Genomic DNA, 5,147 nt, shown 5'->3' with positions numbered 1-5,147 from the left:
AGCCTCTTACTGAGATCCAACCTTTGCTTGATGAGGACACTCCTTGAAGAAACTAAAAACCAATAAAATCAAAACCCAAAAACCACAAACCAATCTTACCACGTAACTCAATTACAAAAGAAAATTAGAAAAAAAGTAAATAAAGTAAAAAACGACTAAGTTTTATAAAGTCATACGACTCAAGCTCTTGAATTTGGTATGGAGTATGTCTGTGGTATCTTTTCTTTCTCTGAGGCTGATCATCACCACCGTCCTGATCATCACCAGATACACCATCGAAGTTATCACTTCCAGAGCGGCTTTCATACTCATCATCCCTCATCCTCCCCATCAAACCAGCGTCAAAATTTTCCCCAATGAAACCCATCTCACTGGGCCCTCCATTTTCCTTTGCTGTAGAACATAATAATAGCTTCATCAGCAACGAGAAGGGAGATGAACAATAAGATGCATAAATGAAATTCAATGCCAACAGAGAAATAAACAAAAAATAAGATGTCTGGAGATGGAGACCGAAACCATACATTTAAGTAGGAGAAGGAAGATGAATTTTGCATTGAAGAGGAAATGGATTGAGAAATAATTATCAGTCACAACAACTCTTGCACCCCAACTGCTAACCCTCAAGGCTCAATCCCCACAAAAGGTTTTAAAAAATTGGACTGACCCTCTACCTTTTATCTCCCAAAAAATTCTGTTCCCGTTTCTGCTTTTGGGTTTGTTTTCTGCAGGTGCGAGATGCAACGGTGATGGAGGTGTGATGGTGATGGAGGTGCGATGGTGATGGAGGTGCAATGGTGATGGAGGTGCGACAGTGATGGAGGTGCGACGTGCGATGGTTGCTGACGGCGTGCGAGGAAGAAGATGATGGACGGTGGTCGGTGGTCGGTGGTTGGGGTTTGGATAATGGTAGAGGAATTAGGGTTTCAGAGGAAGAAGAAAGTCTTTCTTTTTTCCCACTTTGCCCTTCTAAATTTTTTAAAAAATCCTAATTCCAACTGAAAAGGTTTCCCAGTCAGCAAAAAACTGACACCTCACTCAGCAGTTGTAGAGCTGGACAAGTTGCCGTTAACAATTTTAACGGAGTTACTGAAAAGGACCAAATTGAACATTAAATTCGTTCTTTGGAACGAAATTGAACACAAATTTAACTCAGTAACCAAAACGAATTTTCCGAACCAAAATTAGGACAAAAAAGAGCTTTTTAACCTAAATATAATATACCGCAATTATAATAATATTATGTGTTGTGTCCAAAAAAAATTACAGCATCCACCATCCTCCCTCACACACGCACAACTCTCACTGAACAGATTAATCACTCTCATCATTCCCACCCTCTCCCAATTCCTACTCCTCCACTTCTACATCCTCATCACCACCGCCTAGGATTTTCTCTTTGTTTTCTTACCCATCATACCAACTCATCCCAATACCCAAAAACAGAGGAAGCCAATATATCCTTCCCTTCCACCTATTCAACCATTCTCCCTTCCAACACCAACCTGCATTCTTCTACAACAAAAAGGAAGCCAACCAGAGCTCCAGTGCTCAGAGATCCAAGAGGTAAGTAAGCTTTGCACACATCATAATCCAGTGAGTAGTTTGCAGCATTTCATATTGCATTTTGCACCTAAGGTTGAATGCATCTTTGCTGTGCTATTTTTCCCTTTCTCCATCATCATTTCCAACTGAGTTTGACAAGCCATCATCAAATAGTTAGAAAAACCATTACCAAATAATTAGAAAAACCAAACCCCCCCAAATTGATTACGGCTCTGTTCATTCTCAATCATCAAATCCTCTGCGTCAAATGAAATCAGTAGCTAAATGAAGATTCAATACATGTGTTTCATCTGCTTAAATCATAAAAGTGTACAAGGGATATTATCTTCGCCCATTTTCCCCCATAAACCATTTTTTTTCCTTATCCCGGTTCCTCCATCCCGCTGTGAGCACGAAATTGCAAAACCTACCTTTTGCTTTTGTATGTGTCGCCGGAATCTGTGAGGAGGAGTCGCAGGCTACGGCGGAGAGAATTAAGGCGGCGTTGAGAGAGGCTTACAGGAACAAGAAGCACCTCCCTTTGGACCTACGCCCCCAAGAAGACCAGAGTTATCAAGACGTTTGACAAGCATCAGGTTTCATTGAAGACAGAGCAGTAGAGGAGAGAAGGAAAGAGCTCCGCGCCGTGGTCGGCGTTGATCTTGGCCGTGATTCGCGGCGGTCGGTTGGGAGAAGGAGGCGTGAGTGCGCCGGCGGCGGCTGGTCTCGTTGGGATCAAGAAAAACGCGTCCCAAAGAGTGTTTCTTCGTCCCGTGCACGAAAGGAGAGAGAGAGGGCGATGACGCCGCGGCCGGCGGTGGCTCCGGTGGGGCGTGGTGTCGTCGACGACGCCGAGACTGGTACGGTGGCGGCTGGTTCGGCGAGAAGGCATTTTATTTACAGGCAATCAGGTTATTGACCAAAGTATTTTTTTTATGTGAACTAGATTGGCAAACAAGAGTTTGGGTTGAAACCAATGAATTGCCTAGGACACTGTCTGATGTTTAAACACAGGGTTCGATCATATAGAGGTAATTTTCATTTAGATGGAGATTTATCTTTTCAGATGGTATCAATCTTTTATGTTTGTATGCTGACTGGTTGAGCTAGTCCAGATTTCAGTTTGAATTTAGGAAAATGCACATGTTTGAGCTCGTAGATTAAGAAAACTTCTTCAACTTGTTCTGATTTTTTGGTTTTAAAAACTAATGTTGTAAACATTTTCCCCAAACTTCAAATGAGAAGTAATGTCATCAAGCAAGTTTTATTTTTTTCAAAATTAAAGAATCGTTTTTAATAACAATATTCAAACAGACAATAATCTGTAGTTTCTTGTAAGGTTGATATGCTTCATGAGTTTGAGTGTATATAGTATATCTTGAAGAATTGAATTTGATCGAGCTGATTTTTTCTATATGAAATATTATCTCAACTTTTCAATGGTTGTTCAGAACTTCCTCTCCGTTTTGCTGACTTTGGAGTTTTGCATCGGAATGAGGCTAGTGGTGCCCTGAGTGGATTAACACGTGTTCGGAGATTTCAACAGGTGAATCTTTCTTCTGTATCAGGATTGACATTAGTTTTTATGAAAGGGGGTTCACTTTTTATTGGGTTAATCCAATAAAACTAATTTGCTGCTTAGTACATAGAACTGGGAAATTCATTATTTTTCATGTCAAGGTACTGAGGCAGGAACACATACATTTTTATGCATTATTGTGGCTAGGTTCTTTGGGTTTTCAATTTCGCAGGCATACATAGTGAATTGAATACTAACTATAACAAATATCATTGTGGTGTTTGAAATTTTGAATGCATGTNTCTTTGGGTTTTCAATTTCGCAGGCATACATAGTGAATTGAATACTAACTATAACAAATATCATTGTGGTGTTTGAAATTTTGAATGCATGTTTGGTTCTCACTAATTATGAATACTGGAGTAGAAAATGCATTTTTATCAAATAAGTTGGAGATTATTGTTTGTGGGCTTGACAATTTTGTACACAGAAATAGTAGATTGATCAGCTCATCTTAAAATTAAACACCGTGGTTGTGTTTATATGCCATTATAGTATTGTAGCTAAAATGTCATTTTTCCCTGGTGATGTTTGTTTTTCCTTTAAATATATTATACGGTTACAACTGGAAAAGAACATTAAAAGGAAAAATATGGACCATTTTCCTTATCTTTCTGTTTTCTGTACTGTTTGAGTTTCGTACTGTTAATGACATTTGATTTAAATGTTACTCAGGATGATGCTCATATTTTCTTCAGGTAGTCCCAGGTGAGTTTATCTTTAAATTTATGCAACATAAATCTTTGTAAGTCCCTTTCGAGCTTCAGTGTGAGCTACTGATTTTGTTTATTTTATAGATAAAGGATGAAGTGAGGAATGCATTGAGTTTCATCAATTATGTTTATAGCATATTTGGTTTCACATATGAGCTGAAGCTTTCAACGGTATGCTTTCAATCTTAATTGTTCTTAATGCCCATGTACCTTTCTAAATGTCCTTAAAATCAGAAAATTCAGAGTTTCAAAGCTTAGTCTTCAATTTAAGGTGCCTTCAGTAGTATCTTAGTTGTTCTTGCCTGTGGACTGTTTTTAGATTTTATTATACCGTCCCATTAATGTGACAATTTCCTCGAGTAGGTTAAATTATAATTATGGCTACACTACTCTCTTATTTAAATTTACTATGAAATATAGTATTTTTTTCTATTGTGGGTCTCATTTATTAGTGGTAACACTAGATTAAATTTTGCAAAATAATGTATTCACTATGTATTGTTATTTATTTGGTATGGTAACAGAGATTTTCATTATAGTCCCGTTACTTCCATGTAGCACTGAATCATTGATGCTCATTTTAACTCCACAGCATATTTGTTGTCTTTCTATCCTGCTTTCCAGTTGAGGAGAAAAGCATAGAAAGTTTTTTCAAATCAATCCTTGTTTTTTTTTTTCTTTCAATTAAAGATAACTATTTCACGTGTCGGATACCTCATTAGAGACAAGAGAAATACCTAGGAGATATTGCAACCTGGGATAAAGCTGAAAGTTCTCTTAAAGAAGCTTTAGATGATTTTGGCAAGCCTTGACAGGTAATTATATCCTCTTCTATATATCTTATAGAATATTTCATGCCAGTGATATATCGTTAAGGATATTCTTTTGAACATACGGTTATAATTCTGATTAGATTAGAACTAGTACAGATTGGATATCCAAAAGTAGAGTTAGCCCATTTCATCTTCAATACCAAGGAAATTCCTAGATTCCTCTCAACTCACTAAATAATTGTCTACCCCCTGTTTTCTCCCCTCCTCCAATCACATTTATCCCACCATTCTCTCATCATTTGGTGATAATTGCACATACTCACTCTTCTATCCAATCTTGCTATGACAGATGAAGTTTCTGTTAACAACCTCAAGATCCCCTTGTCCTTTTCTCTACTACAGGCCCATTCCTCCAGTCTGCCCTTGATTCCTCTCTGCATCATATCATCTAATTTGCTTATGTTGGCAGTTTCATTCTGTGTATGACAACACCGATTTCTTCTCTTCATCTTTATGTTGATATGAGCGAAGGGTTTT

At 38.0% G+C, this 5,147-nt stretch overlaps 1 long non-coding RNA gene across 6 annotated transcripts; it reads left to right on the top strand.

Moving 5' to 3' along the window:
• Positions 1–1,276: 1,276 nt before the first annotated feature.
• On the top strand, positions 1,277–5,123 carry LOC106779679. Of its 6 annotated transcripts, none has more exons than XR_002666433.1 (8): positions 1,277–1,566; positions 2,015–2,405; positions 2,492–2,576; positions 2,997–3,091; positions 3,800–3,832; positions 3,922–4,008; positions 4,560–4,652; positions 4,960–5,122. It is a non-coding gene; the product is annotated as an uncharacterized LOC106779679 (long non-coding RNA). The 6 variants fall into 6 exon arrangements; XR_002666434.1 differs by having other exon boundaries at positions 2,012–2,405; XR_002666431.1 differs by lacking the exon at positions 1,277–1,566 and having other exon boundaries at positions 1,573–2,405; positions 4,528–4,652; positions 4,960–5,123.
• The last annotated feature ends 24 nt before the right edge of the window (positions 5,124–5,147 follow it).

The sequence above is a fragment of the Vigna radiata genome, unplaced genomic scaffold (assembly GCF_000741045.1).
Source record: "Vigna radiata var. radiata cultivar VC1973A unplaced genomic scaffold, Vradiata_ver6 scaffold_167, whole genome shotgun sequence".
NCBI classification, from domain to species: domain Eukaryota; kingdom Viridiplantae; phylum Streptophyta; class Magnoliopsida; order Fabales; family Fabaceae; genus Vigna; species Vigna radiata.
This window is presented reverse-complemented; position numbering and strand designations above follow the sequence as displayed.